The following is a 16,545-nucleotide window of genomic DNA, read 5'->3' on the forward strand; positions in this document are numbered from 1 at the left end:
ATTTGATTTGAAGTAATTGCTGAATCAAGATTTGTGTCATTGAGATCAGGTTCTTCAATAAATAAATCTTATCATGCATTGTTCTTTTAGGTTCTCTTTTAACATTCTTAGTTGATGTTGATGCAAGATCATTTCTCATATTCAAGTTTTGAAACAAAGTTTTAAACCTTGATATTTCAACATGATCTTGATCTTGCTGATCAGTAGTTTGTTCAGCATTCACATCATGATTTTCTTAAACTAGTTGATGATCAAGTTTGTCATTCTGATCATCTTCATATTCAATATCAGAAGCATTCTTATCAAAAGAAAATTCAGTGTTCTAATCAGTAACTTTGAACCATAATCTGTCCAAATCAACTTTCTTCTCTGAAGTAACTTCAGGGACATTTGTTCTATACAACATTTCATCAAAGTCTTGCTGATAAGTAGTTTGTTCAGCATTCACATCATGATTCTCTTGATCTAGTTGATGATCAAGATGTTCATTCTGATCATCTTCATATTCAATATCAGAAGCATTCTTATAAAAGAAAATTCAGTGTTCTTATCAGCAACTTGAACCATAATCTATCCAAATCAACTTTCTTCTCTGAAGTAACTTCAGGGACACTTGTTCTATACAACGTTTCATCCAAGTCTTCATGGTAAATCTTGTAAGATTTGATTAATTTCACTAGATCAAATAGTCATGATCATCAACAGTGTTGAATTGATTTTCATTAAAGATTATATTAGAAGATTCAATCACACTCAGACGATCTTTCACATAAACTGTGTAATCTTTTGAGTGTGTGGAATATCCAACAAAGAAAATTTAATGATTTAGATTGAAACTTGTTTAAATAATCTTTTGTAGTGCTTTCTTTTTTACAAAATCTCATAAGGAGTTTTGTCTTGGCTTTTGTTGAGAAGGACCCTGTTATGAACATAACAAGTAGTGTTAATTGCTTCTGCCCAAAAGGTCGAAGGCAAGTAAGCATCTGCAAGCATGGTTCTTGCAGCTTCAATCAATGTTCTGTTTCTTCTTTCTGCAACCCCATTTTGTTTAGGAGTTTTAGGGGCGCTGAATTGCTGAAAAATTCCTTTATCTTGACAAAATTCCGCCATTGTCCCATTTTTGAACTCAGTTCCATTCTCACTTCTCATGACCTTCCCCTTGCTTCTAACTGGTTCTCAATCCTGGTCACACAGCTTTTGATCATTTCAGCAGCCTCATCCTTTGAGTTCAGAAAAAACCCCAAGTAAACCTTGAATAATCATCAATGATCACCAAACAATATCACTTTTTACCAACGCTTGACACACTCAAGCGACCAAAGAGATCCATATGAAACATTTCAAGTATTTGTTCAATGGAGTTTATGAGTTTTGTTTTGTGTGATGATTTGTGCTGCTTTCCCTTTTGACAAGAAATGCACTTGTCATCCATCTTGAACTCTCTTGTGGGTAAACCAATGACATGTTCACCTTTAACAAGTTTGTTCATATTTTTCAAATTGACATGACACATCTTTATGTGCCACCGTTTTAATTCATTTTCAGTGACTTTTGACAGAAAATATGTTCCACCTGTTAAAATGGCATCTTTCATCCTTATTTCATTCAAATTTTCATTTCTAGGGGCCATCATCATGATCATGTCGGGAGGAATCAGAAATTCAGGTTTAAGGCTGAAATAGTGTGAGCCATCAAATCCAACCTTATAACCTTTACCACACATCTGAGATATGCTCAAAAGATTATATTGTAATCCTTTCACATAAAACATATTATCAAAAGACACTTTGCCATTGGTAAGAATGCCTTTCCCCACAGTCTTCCCTACATTTTTATCACTACCAAAGGCAACTGGTCCTTCAAACTTCCCTTCATAGTTGACCAATAACCTTTTGTCATAGGTCATGTGCCTGAAACATCCACTGTCCATGTACCATACATCAATTGGCGTGGACTGATCCTGCACAAATCATAGTAAAAGAATCAGTTAAGTGATGAGACACAAGTTGATTCAGCTTGCAAATTATCATCAAGTTTGTTAACAATTATGCGTTGTTTGGGATCCTCATACACTAGCTCACAAGAACCATCTGTTTCATAGCATGTTTCATATAAGTCTCCAACATAGGGAATTATGCTAGTACATTCTTCAATGACTGTCTCTCTCTTCATGATAGTCACATGAGTTTTCAGATTTTGGCTACCATAGGAATCCATGTGGTTCAAATCCATTCTTCAATAGAAATTTCTCATCTTCAGTGAGTACTTTTGACTTCTTTCTATTGAACATTTTCTTCTTATGCTTTCTCTCTCTTTCACAACTTGTTGACTTTTCAGAGTCAGCACATTTCTCAGAATTTTGAAACTTAACAGATTGTGTTCTATATAGTTTCTTAATCATTGGAACCTTTTTAATGTCAATAAACTCTCTCGTCTTATCAATTACCTCATCAATCTTGACTTGATCATCAATCATCTTCTCCCCCTTACTCAATTATTCATTGTATCTTTTCTTGTAGAATGCTAAGTCTTATCCAAACATTGTATGATCAGGGACATTAAAAGGTTCAGGAGTGAATCTTTCCCGACATGAGTCAGTGTGATGACCATAGACGTCACAGACTTTGCACCATACTTGTCCTTTATACTTTCACTTGAGTTGCCCCTCTTGTATCTTTCACTAGGTCTAGGTGGTTCAACTCCAATTGTCTTCTGATGAGTGATGAGACCATCAAAGTTGATTGCAAAGGGAAAAAATTGCTTAATTTTTGTATCTTCTCTTGACACAGTACTCTTCACACAACTTATTTTCTCCAACTTGATTGGGCTTTCTTGTTTATCATTTCTTTGTCTTGACCATCTTTTGATATAGTCATCCATGCTTTCCACCTCTCCAACATCGAACAGTTCTTGATATGAGAAAACATGATATATTGGAAGAAAAAGATCATCATCCTTGATGATTTCTTCACTCTTCTTGTTGTTCTTGACACTTGTTCTTTTTGAGGACATATCACTTGTGGACCTTTCACTGATCTTCTTGCCTTTAGATCCTCCACAAAGATCAAATGATCTATGTTATCTTCTCATTTGATCATGGTGTTTCTTCGTCTTGGGAGTAATCTTAGGTAACAAACTAATCTTGTCCTTTGAACTTTGTTTACTCCTTTTCATTTCTTTTAAATTGCCACAGCTTGAACATTTATCACTTGAATCACTCAAATCATCTTTATTTATCACATCACTCGTTTGATCTTCCATAGAAACTTGTATACCAACAGATATTTCAACCAATTTTTCTTTTGTTTCAACAACTTTCGTCACAAACTTACTTTCCTCATCAACCTCAACCATTTTATAATTTCAACAAACTCTTTTTTATCTTCAAACACATTTCTGAATTGATCAAGATAATTTGTCCACCTTTAAAGGATAATTTTCATTAAAGGGTGGGGGAACAACTTTGTACATACCTTCTTCTTTAATTTTTTTCAACTTTCCATAGATGTTACCAGTGGACACTAGATTATTTAGAAATTCAACCTCAACTTGAAGTTGAGTGTTCTTCAACTTCTCATCAAGGTACATTTTCTTTTATCCTTCAATTTCAGTAATATATCTTGACTTAATATTATAACTGTCCATACAGTCTTTTTCCAAATTCTTTTTTTGGTTTCCATATAAGCTCACACATCTCATAGACATTTATTATGCTCTGTTTCTTAAAACACTCAGTTTGCATTTTACCAACTTCTTTTCTTAAAGTATCATTCATTTGAAGTAATTCAAAGGTTGTGGGATTTTAATGTACCTAAGATGATGAGGATTCAGCTTCATTTCCAATCTTTGCCATGAATGCCATATTAGCCTTCTCAATGTCTTCAGCATGATTACTCTAGTCAAATACACCATCTTGTGGTTGTTGATCCAAAGCAACATTTCCTTGGTTCCTAGGCTGATTGACATTGTTTCTGTTTTGATTGGAAGGAGCTCGTGCAGGGATTTGTTGGTTTCTTTGAAATGGATGTTGTTGAGGGAGAAGCTGTTATTGATTATGTTACTGAAAGTTGTTGTTGATTTGTCTTTGATGAACTTGATTTTTATTTTGATACTGAAACTGGTTTCTCTTATGGTTGTTGTTTTGAAACTGTCTTGACTGGTTACACTCACTGGAAAAATGACCTGGTAGTTGACAATTATAGCCAATTGCCTTGGATTTGTCAATCCAATTCTGTCATTAGGTCCAGAAACCAATGATCTACCAGTTCTATTGTATAGCCTTTTACAACATAGCATCAATTTGTTCAAGATCTTCTTGCAATACACTTGTGTGAATTAATTATTGGCCACAAAATCATTGTAAGAATCAGTGAACATTGGGAAGAGAGCTTGATAATCATTTCCTTGTTAATGTTTCCAGCAACATAGGGAGCATGTCCACCTGCCGTTGATGATGTATCACCATCATCCATCAATTGAACATTAAACCTTAGCTGCCCACTTTGACTTCCAGACTGACCAGCCACAAATACCCTTGATGTTTCAGCATTAAATTCATTTGGTTCTTCAATTATGGGAACTTTCTGTTGGTTCTTTAATAACAGGTTCCCCATTGGTGCAATTAGAGCATTTGCAACTTGGAAGCTTGGTTTATCTTCCTTGATCATACGATTCTCAATCATTTCATGCTCAGCAGCTTGTAGAAAGCATTTCACATCATCTAGCTTGAAGGTTGGGAAATTTGCCTTTTCTTTAATTAACTTGATGTTAGTGTACCACTCTTCAGATAGAGATGATAGTAATTTCTTCTTCATGTCAAAATCAGTTATTGCAAGGTCAGTGGTACTGATTTCATTAACTATAGCAACAAACCTTTGCAAAACAGATTTCAACCTCTCTCCTTCTTTGAACTTGAACCTATCAAGCTGTTGCTTCAATCTGTCTTTCTTGATACCTTTCAGCTCAGTATTTCCTTAAAACATTTCAACAAATGCATCAAACTTGGCCTTTGTAGTAGTGTTATGAGCCACACTTGTCAAGATCTCCCATGACAGACCAAGTTTCAACATAGACAATGCCCCATCATCCTACTTCTTCATTTGTCTCTCCAAGGTTTGATTGTTGTTTCCATCAGGGATATATGGACCATTTTTGATCGAATTCCACATATCAACATCATTATAGCACACAGCTTCTTCAAACAGAACCTTCCACTTAATGTAATTTTCTAGTCCTAACAGCCTTGGATTTTTTTAGGAGATACTTCTAGGTCATCCATTAGTCCAGCCATGTTTTTGGTATTTTTGAAAAGATTTTAGAAATGAAAATTACTTAAAACTGTACAAATATTAGAAAAAAAACCAGATCAGATTAAGTCCTCAGATATGATGAAACTGGATGGATAAGACCAAGATCTAGACTCGAATAAGCAATAATCAATGTAAATATGAGAAGAGGGAACTTTTAAACCTCAACAGATTGTAGATATGAGAAAATGAAGAACAGAGCTGCTGACGTCACTAACCAATGGAACAGTGCTCACCAGACCTCATCATTCTTCTTCTTCAAAACCAGCAAATATTCAGTAATAACTTCACATCAGCAACAAATCTTCACAAGTGTAGAGACGAAGCTCTGATACCACTTGTCAGGACCGATCCATCAACCACAACAATCAGTCTCGTAACCAACTACAACATGTTGACAAGACGGTTATGAGATCCAATTAATATCAAAAGTAGTATCGATGATATTCAAAGTTTTGCTAGATGAACAAAAATTAAACAAAATCACAAAGTCACATAAAATATTTCCATTAATATTATCAAGAATACAATGAAGATCTATTAAGGTTTCTAAGTGGAATGTTTAGTGCCTGGATACTTTCCGTACGAAATATTCCTTTTACGAGAAAGTTATCAGCCGTCAAATTGCTCAATATTCTCTTTTTTTTTTGGGTAAAGGGATTCACCCGGTTAAATGCATTCCACATAACCAAAAAAGTACAAGTAATATGACAGAGTGCCATATTAGTTCTCATGTATGACATGCCATACAAGAGTGAACAAAACCAAAACCACCAAACAAAGGGAAACACAGCTAACGCTTACACAAGAACCAAGGAAATAACCAAACAAAACAAATCAACCATTATCATCAATTTGGTGGGAAACTCCTCTCGGAAAATGCCAATCCTCGAGAACCCGATTAACCCGTTCAGAATTCTTGAACTTTAGAGACATTAGCTTTAGGCGAGTACCCATAATGATTTCGTCAGCAACAATCTTTGGAGTCATCAAAGAGTTCCTGAAAAGCCGGTTATTTCGCTCCTTCCAAATAACGTAAACCGAAGCCCCAAATAACAACCGATTAACAACATTATCAATAGAGTTGGACATTCCAAATTGAGACACATATTGAAGAATATTCGCCCAACCATTCCTACACCCCTGAAACTTACCTTTCATTTTTACAATACTCCAAACCTCATAAGAGAACTTACACTCAAAGAAGAGATGATTACGAGAATCCGGCTCTCCATTACATAAAAGGCAGCAATACAAATTATGATTAGGATACCCACCAATTTTCCACTCCATAATACGCTGTAAAGTTTCCTTAAATAGGCACACTTAATTTCTATTGTCATAAATATGCCGTAAAGTTTCCTTAAATAGGCACACTTGACACCTTCTAGAAACCCTAATGATTGATACATAACATATTCAAACGTATTCAAAAATATTAAAGTGTAAACAGGTCTTCGAGTAAGCTTGTAAGCTTTTATCTTTGTCGAGCAGACCTTGTAACCATAAGGAAGTTATCTGAGCAAGCTTTACTTAAAATATTTTCCTAAGAAAATATTCTTCAAGCAGACTTCAATCTTCATGATAATACCAAACTTTACTCGATAATATCCTACGAGAAAACTTGTTCTTCATAGGTTCCTTCAACCTTTTGTCTTAAACTTATTAGAACAAGTTAAGTGTGTTGGTGACACTGTAGCTTGCTTGAGGTTGAACCTTGCTCGATGGAAGTCCTTACAATAAATTCTTCAATAACTTCCTTCAAGTGTGCTTGGAACACTGTTTATTATTAATCCTTGCTCTTTCCAACAAAATACTTGGTTTTCAGCTTGGTTAAGTCAAGGGTTTACTCTGAAACAAACCTTGCTCGACTTGAAGAATAACCTAGCTTTATGAGGTTTAGTTTGTTCTAACTAAAACTTAGAAGAATTATAGAAGATAACCTTGCTCGAAAGTAAAATACCTTACTTGAATAAGTTATAGGCTTGTTCGAAGTGCCAAGTTTTCTCGTTTTCCACACTTAGCCATTTCTTTGAGGAGGTTGAGAAGATTCCAATCTTTCCTTGTTGAATCTTGATACCAACAGCTTAAACCAAGTAATTTAGTTGGTCAAGCAAGGTTTCAATAAACAGTGATCTCAAGCACACTTGTAGGAAGTTGATGGAATTATACTAAGGACTTCCACGAGCAAGGTTCAACCTCGAGCAAGCTACAGTGCCACCAGCATACTTAGTCTGTTTGAATAGGTATAAGACAAAAGGTTGAAGAGATCATGAAGAACAGGTTTGCTCGTAGGATAATATCGAAAAAATTTTATATTATCATGAAGAATCAAGTCTACTTGAAGAATACTTTCTTAGAAAAATGTTCGAAGTAAAGCTTGCTCAGAGAAATTTTCTAGCACACTTATGGTTTACAAGGTCTGCTTGACAAAGACAAAGCTTACTCAAAGACCCGTTTACACTTGTAATATTTTGAATGCGTTTGAATATGTTACGTAACAATCATTAGGGGTTATAGAAGGTGTCAGGTGTGCCTATTTAAGAAAATTTTAGGTCACATTTATGAGAGGCGTAGAGTGAGAGATTTGGCAGCTGATTAAACTTTCTTGTGAAACAAAATTTTTCGTACGGAAAGTATCCTCCACCTAACATTCCACCTCGAAACCCTAGAGATTTTCTTTTTATTTTGAGTTAATATCAATGGAAATATTTTGAGTGACGTGTGTTTTTGTCATCTTTGTGTTCATTAAGCAACATCATTGAATATCATTGATCTCGCCTTTGTATTCTTTGGGTTTTTTCATAAGCACTTTTGTATCCGTGTTGTCAAGATTTAGCTGTTGGTTACGAAGTTGATAAGTGAACAATCAATCCTGACAACAATTTTCTTTTGTGTTCTCATTTCTTTCTTACTTCATCTATCTTCTTTTCAAATAAATAGTCAAGATCTTTGTCAGAAAGTTTCTTGATATCTTTTCAAATAGATTAATTTGAGGTGAACTAGGTTCATCCTCTTTATCATCTTCCATGTTAGATATATCCTCCAACGAACTAATTTGTGGTTCATTGAGTTCCATGTTCTTATCTTGTTCATACTCCGCAGGTTTATTATCTGCAATGGTACAATATTTATTAGTTCTTCACCTGTTTTATCTTTTTATTTTTTCTCTTGCACCTTTTCTTTCTCAACTTTATTCTTTTTCAAAGATTCTTTAAAATTGGGTATGTTTTGTCCATACTTTTCCTCTTTTGGGCAAATTTGATCAAGTTCACAGGCCATTCCTTCTCTTCATACCTTATTTCATTTAATAAACCATCAATTGTCTTTTAAGATGATGCTCTAGACATCTTCATCCCGTATATTCTTTGCATCATAGTAAACCACCAACTATTTGTCAGTATTTTTTGAAACAGGTTCATTAGTTGGTGTTGTCTCTACAAGTTTTTCTTGTTTTTGAAATTTGTGAGCAATTATAGCTAGTGCTTTTTCAGCATCCTCAGCTTGTTTTAATTTCAAGAGTCCCTCAAGGAGCTCTTGATCCAAATCTTCATCATCTTCTCTCAACTTTTTCTGCAATTCAATTTGTTCTAAAAGGAACCTTTGCTCATGCAGTTATTTTTCATTCAACATAAAGTTCAAAATCTCCCTCTCAAACCATTCATTAAAATTTGATCATGTAGCATTTTCGCATTTTTTCAGATGAGTCATCAATAAATAGTATATGGTCATTTGACTTATCAGTTTTCTTCTTTTGTGGCTGTAGTTGACTTTCACCTTCAGCAACTTCCTTTCCCTTCTTCTTCCTTTTATCATCATCCTCATCAAGGAGTTTAGATGATCCAACTTCTTTTATGAGAGTAATTGGCATCTCATATATTTCCCTAAATAAGTCTTCCATCTCTTCATATGCCACATATTTCTCTTTTAAAATCAGGAACTAAGTTCATCATGAGTAGGATGAAGTTCCATAGTGTCACCAGCCATAACTACAGTTTCACAATAGTTTATAATAGAATCAGCTTCCTCTGTTTCTTAATCTCGGACAACTGTCACATCATCTTCATCAACATCATTCATTCTCACATTTTGACATCTTCCCTTTCCTCCACAATCACATTCATCTCTTCATCATCAGTCATCTCTTCTTCACTATCACCATATGTAAGAACAATTATATTTAAATAGTCGTGTTCAGCAAAAAAATGAACATTCTCCCCCTGTTTTGGTGCATCTAAGGTCTTCTCAACTTCAGATTCTAGGGTTTGAATTTTCTGCAGGGCTTGTTGTAACTGTTTTTCTAATTCTATGTTTTTGGCCCTCAGTTCTGAAGTCTCAGTGTTCAAGTCGTATTTTTCAACAATCAGATTAAAATTTCTTTATAATAGTGCATGGTTTGGGTTGGTAGAAGGTAAAAGGTTTTGGTTAACGGAATCAGATTCAAAGGATTCAGAAAGTTTGGTTTGGGTTTGGGGTTGATATTGGTGTACCGGGCTTTGACTTATTTGGGAACTTGTATGTGGTAAGGGGTATTTGGTTTGTAACAAAGGACTTCGGATTTGGGTAGATGGTTATTAAGAGCAATGTTATGGAGTGGGTTGGTGATTGGTAAGGTGTGTCTAGTTGGTTTATAAGGTGGGTTGCAATAAGTTTTTGTATGTAAGGTTCATGTTCAGTTGGGTATGATTGGGTTTCGCTTTGAGGTGTTGAGTGTGGTGGTGATGGAATGTATGGCTCATGGGTTTAGGTTTAAAGTGGTGAAACAGGTGGTGTAAAGGTTGTAACATTGACAATCTCCCCCCTCAACATGTGTTATGTCTTCTTCAACGATCACATCTTCTCTTCCAACATCGTGATCATCATTGTCATTTCCATCATCATTATCATTTCTGGTGGAAAACAAACTCATGTTTCAAAATGAAACATTGTGATTCATCAAAACCAACTTTATAGCCTTTATCACACATTTGAGAAATCCTTAAAAGGTTGTACTAGAGACCTTCAACATAAAATACATTATCAAATGAAACTTTTCCTTTTGTAAGAATGCCTTTGCCCACAATTTTCCTTCCATTTTCATCACTACCAAAAGCAACTAGGCCTTCAAACTATTCTTCATAGTTAACCAGTGATCTCTTATCACAGGTCATGTACTTGGAACATCCACTATCCATATACCATACATCATTGACTTCTGTGGATTGTTCCTACACATTTGAAAATAAAGTAATTAGTTAAGTGATGAAAAACAAGCGATGCTAGCTTGCAAATCATCAACAACAACATCAGTAGTTGCAGTTGGTTTTGGATCTTTATAAAACAATTCACAAGACTCATCAGTCTCATAACATGATTTAAACAGGTTTCCAAAATAGGGAATTAAGCTTGTGCATTCTTCAATAATAGCTTCCATTTTGTTGATAACTTCTGGACCTTCATCCTTTGGCTTACACAAAAACCCTCTTGGATCATGACCCTTTTCCAACATTAATTTCTCATCACCATTTAGTTGTTTTCTTTTCTTTCTCTTGTGAATTTTCTTCTTGGCTTGTCTATTCTGACCATTTGAACTTAAATCTGCATATCATTAGAGTTTTCTGAATTTTGAGAGTTAATGAATGATTTCTCTTCAAAACTATTTATGGATATCCCTTTATTCATTTCTTCACCGGTTCCATCTTTGACTTACATTCCATTCTGTATGTACTCTTCATACCTTTTCTTGTATAGACCAAAGTCTTGACCATAAAATATGGTGTCTGGAATAAAGAAAGGTTCTGGTATGATTCTTTCTTGACATGAACCTGTGTGAAGATCATAAAATCATATATTCTGCACCATACCTTTCCCTTTTGTTCATTTGTAGATTTTCCAATCTTGAATCTTTCACTTGGTTTAGGAGGATCAACACCAATGGTCTTTTGATGAGTGATTGGTTTTCCAAAGTTTATGGAAATGGATTAAAAAACATTTATCTTTTCAATACTCTTTTCATCTGAACCCTTGACAAACTTAACTCTTCCCAACTTTTCTTTTCTTTCATTGGACTGACTTACTTTCTTGCAAAGTATTTAACATCACCAGTGTGAAAGAGTTCATGGTTTGAAAATACTGGGTAAATGGGTGGATACTCAATTTTATTTTTTCGCTTCTACTCCATTACTTTTCATTGAAGTGCTTTCCCTTTTGTGAGGACTTTAGAATGCTTTTGCAGCAACATGATCCTTTTTCTTTTGGGATTCCCCACATATGTCAAAAGGCTTCTTGTCTCTTCTCATCTATTCATGTACTTTCTACATTCTTGGTGAAATTTTGGGTAATCTTGGTATATTTTCCTTTGAATTCATTCTTTTCTTTTCTACACCCTTGATACTTCCACAACTTCAACACGTATTACTTGAGATACTTGAGCTATCTCCAAATTGTAGGAATCGATCTGCCCAAGACACATATTAGAGTTGATGTGGCTAGTATGTTATGATCCAAGTCGGGTCATACCCATTAAAAAGTTAGACAAACGCCATGATAATTATTATTAGATATGATCTAAGTAATGATTATCAACACTTATAATATTTGGAAATTGGCTTTTCTAAATATTTGCATTTGTGTGTTAAATAAATTATATGGATAATTTATATATCGGGTTTAGGGTTTCGGGTTAGGGTTTAGGACATATTGCATGTTACTTATGTTATATTTATGACATAAACATTATAAGTAAAAAATTGTAAGTAATAAAAGGGGATTTGAATTTTGGGTGGGAAAAACATTTGAGTTAGCCACGGCTTGAAAAGCTTAACTGTCCCTTCTCAAAAGAGTTAACCACGGATTTGATTCTGAACGGCCTAACTAAAAGGTTTGAGACATTCGTCATGAACTACAACATGAACGGATGGGACAAAAGCATTGGTGAGCTTCACGCAATGCTTAAGACAGCCGAAGCCGGCATGGGTAAAAAGGTTTTATCCGTTCTCACGATCAATGAGGGTGGCTTGAAAAAGAGGCATCCCCCGGAACCAAAGGCAAAGGTTGCCGTTAGTAAATGGCAAGTCAAGAAAGGGTTCAAGGGAAAGGCAAAGGCGGAACCCAAACTCAAGAAGCTAAAGGTTAGCGCTGAGGATCCGTGCTTTGGTTGTGGGAAGATAGGTCACTGGATGAGAAATTGTCCGACCTATCTCAAGGAGTTGAAAGCTAAGAGGGATGCATGGCAAACCTCAGGTACAACTTTTATGATCCATATTGATCTTAATATTATTTCTTCTAACACATGGGTATTGGATACCGGATGTGGAACTCATATCTGCAATTCATTGCAGGGGTTCAAAAGAAGAAATGATTTCAAGAAAGGAGATATAAGTCTCTTCATGGGCAATGGAGTAAAGGTTAACGTCCAAGCCCGAGGAGATTATGTTTTGAAGCTTCCAAATGGTTTGGAAGTTCTTTTGAAAAACATTCCGTATTCTCCTAGTTTGACTAGGAATATTATCTCTGTTTCTGTATTAAGACAAATTGGTTATGATTTCAAGTTTGTAAACAATGGTTTTTATGTATTCATGAATGATGTCTTTTATTTTAAAGCAATGTCGTTTAATGGCATTTATGAATTGGTTCATGATAATACATCCATTGATAACTCGTTGTATAAAGCTAGAATCAAAAGACTCAAATTGGATTTGAGTAAAACTTTTCTTTGGCATTGTCGCCTTGGTCACATAAACAAGGATCGGATTCATACACTTCAAAAGAATGGTCTTTTGAAATCAAGTGATGATTCATTTGATGAATGTGAATCTTGTTTATTGGGAAAGATGACCAAAGAACAATTTAGTGGAACTAATGAAAGGGCGAAAGACTTATTAGGTATCATACATTCGGATGTATGTGATCCTTTTAGAACAATGACAAGGAATGGTGAAAGATACTTCATTACCTTTACCGATGATTATAGTCGCTATGTGTATGCGTTCTTGTTGAGACACAAAAATGAAGCCTTTGAAATGTTCAAAGTCTTCCAAAATGAAGTACAAAATCAACTCAACAAAACAATCAAAGTACTACGTTCCGATAGAGGAGGTGAATACCTCAATGATGCGTTTCTAGAACATCTTAGGAGTTGTGGGATTGTCTCACAACTTACTATACCCGGAACACCTCAACATAATGGTGTGTCTGAAAGGAGGAATCGAAATTTATTGGATATGGTTCGATCCATGATGGCTAGAAGCACATTACCTCTGACATTTTGGGGTTTCGCACTGATCTCTGCTGCCCGCATTTTAAATATCGCACCAACCAAGAAAGTGGAAAGAAAACCTTTTGAAATATGGCATGGAAAGGTTCCATCGTTAGCATATTTAAGGGTATGGGGCTGTGAGTCTTATGTTAAGATCTACACCCCAGACATACTTGAAAGCCGATCCACTAAGTGTATCTTTGTAGGATATCCCGAAGATTCGATGGTATATTACTTCTACAATCCAAATGAGCATAAAGTGTTTATAGCTCGCAAGGCTAAGTTCTTGGAAAGAAGGTTCCTTATGGAAGGAACTGATAGAACTATTGAACTCTAGGAGGATCGAGAACCACAAGCCGATACACGTTTGGTTGACACTAGCGATCAACAAGAGGTTGTTGATAATGATCAATTGGTTGATCAACCCACACAAAACGTTCACAAATCTGGTAGAATTAGCACCCCACCTGAAAGATATAGATTTTTCATGGATGGATGCTATGTGGTGGATTCCGACGAACCGACCACATATCAAGATGCAATGCCATAATCTGATTGTGATAAATGGCTGGAAGCCATGAACGTTGAGATGCCATCCATGCATGACAACCAAGTATGGGACCTGGTTGCTCCACCTCTAATTCCAAACTGGTTGGAAGTAGGTGGGTTTTCAAGAAGAAAGCTGATATGCATGGAAACTTGGATACTTATAAAGCTAGACTTGTAGCAAAGGGTTTCACTCAAACTCAAGGGGTTGATTATGACGAAACTTTCTCGCCCGTGGCGATGTTAAAGTCTATAAGGATAATGTTTGCCATAGCCGCATATTATGACTATGAGATATGGCAAATGGATGTCAAAGCTGCTTTTCTAAATGGACACCTTGAAGATGATGTCTATATGGTTCAGCCTGAAGTTTTTGTTGATCCACAACATCCTAATAAAGTATGCATGTTGAACAAATCAATCTATGGATTGAAACAAGCATCTAGGAGTTGGAATCAACATTTTGATGATGAAGTTAAGAAATTTGGATTCATCAAAAACGCTGATGAAGCTTGTGTGTATAAGAAAGCTCACTTCTTTCTGGTATTATATGTAGATGACATATTACTACTTGGAAACGACATTACAACCTTGGAAGGTGTAAAAGCCTGGCTTGGAAGCTGTTTTTCCATCAAGGATCTTGGTGAGGCCGCATATATTCTGGGAATAAGGATCTATAGGGATAGATCAAGGTGGTTGATAGGTTTGAATCAAAGTGCATACATTGATAAAATCTTGAAAAGTTTCAAGATGGAAAACTCTAAGAAAGGTTTGGTACCTATTCAAAGAGAAACAATGTTGAGTGTTTCTCAATGTCCAAAATCAAAGGATGAGCAAGAAAAAATGAGTGGAATCCCATATGCAACTGCTATAGGATCCATCATGTATGCCATTATTTACACTAGACCGGATGTGTCATGCGCTTTAAGCATGACAAGTCGATACGAACAAAATCCGAGAAGTAGCCATTGGATGGCGGTTAAGAGCATATTGAAATACCTTAGAAGGACTAAGGATATGTTTCTAATATATGGCTCTGTGGGGAGGAACTTGTTGTTAAGGGTTACACGGATGCAAGTTTCCAAACTGATCGAGATGATTCTTGATCACAATCGGGATATGTTTTCATTCTAAATGGTGGTGCTGTCTCTTGGAAGAGAGCAAAACAAGATGTGGTAGCATTGTCCACCACTGAATCTGAATACATCGCTGCCTCATTGGCAGCACAAGAAGCTGCATGGATAGCACAAGAAGCTGCATGGATCAGAAAATTTATTGTGGATCTAGGGGTAGTCTGTACCATTCAGGACCCTCTAGAAATCTTTTGTGACAACGAGGGTGCGATTGCTCAAATCAAGGAACCCCGTGCACATCAAAAGACTAGGCACATTGAGCGGAGATTAAACTACATAAGGGATGAAGTTGAAAAGGGAAAGATATGTATTCGCAAAGTTCACAACGATCAAAACATTATAGATCCACTCACGAAGCTCCTTGAAAGGCCGAAGCATGAGGGTCATACTTGCGCCTTGGGACTTTGATATTCTAGTGACTGGATTTGATCAAAAATTTTGTATTTGGATATCGGAACAATTTTATTTGGATGTTATTTAAATTGGTTAAATGACATATTGCATGTAACTTATGTTATGTTTATGACATAAACATTATAAGTAAGTAAATAAATTGTAAGTAATAAAAGGGGATTTGAATTTGGGTGGGAAAACCTTTTCCCTCTACTTCTCCTCCTTTTGTTTCTTTCAAGACATGCAAGACAGGGATTGGAGGATTATAATTCTTGGGTGAATAATATCTACACTCTCTCTCACACATACACACATCTCTTCTTTCTTTTCTCTCCATTAGGAGCCGAGAACAACAAGAAGAAAAAGAACAAAAGGGTTTGTTCTTGCATCAAGTGTTAGGACCCTAGCAACCAAGGTGTTTGTTGGAGCTCGTTGGGTATACAAGCTTGAGGTTTTCTCCATTGAAGGCTTGCTATTCAAACCGTCATCTCCTTCATCTTTCTTGCATTTTGAAAGGTTGTATTACATAAACCCCCTATGGATGTTGTTTTTGTATGCATGCAAATTCGTATATGGACCGGGGCTTGGGTTTTACATATAAAACGGGTTTTATATCTATCAATATAACAAGATTTTAAACTAATTAATCCGCTGCGTTTTTCATATAAATGGGTTTATATGGCTTTGATAATCTTGTTAATACCCAACACAAATGACTCAGTTGATACACAAATTTTATCTTTACCTTACTTCCTTTTGTTTCCACAATCTTTAACACAAATTCTCCTTCTTCATTAACAGAGACTTTCATGTAGTTTTTAACAAATTCTTCATTTTCTTTGAAAACATTTTTGAACTGTTCAAGATATGCCTCTCTTTTCTCCTTGTCCATTTTCAATGAATAACTGTCATTAAAAGATGGGAGAACAAC

Source organism: Bidens hawaiensis, unplaced genomic scaffold (genome assembly GCF_021521415.1).
Source record: "Bidens hawaiensis isolate Kalapana, Puna unplaced genomic scaffold, B.hawaiensis_p1.1 tig00003015_1, whole genome shotgun sequence".
Lineage (NCBI taxonomy): Eukaryota > Viridiplantae > Streptophyta > Magnoliopsida > Asterales > Asteraceae > Bidens > Bidens hawaiensis.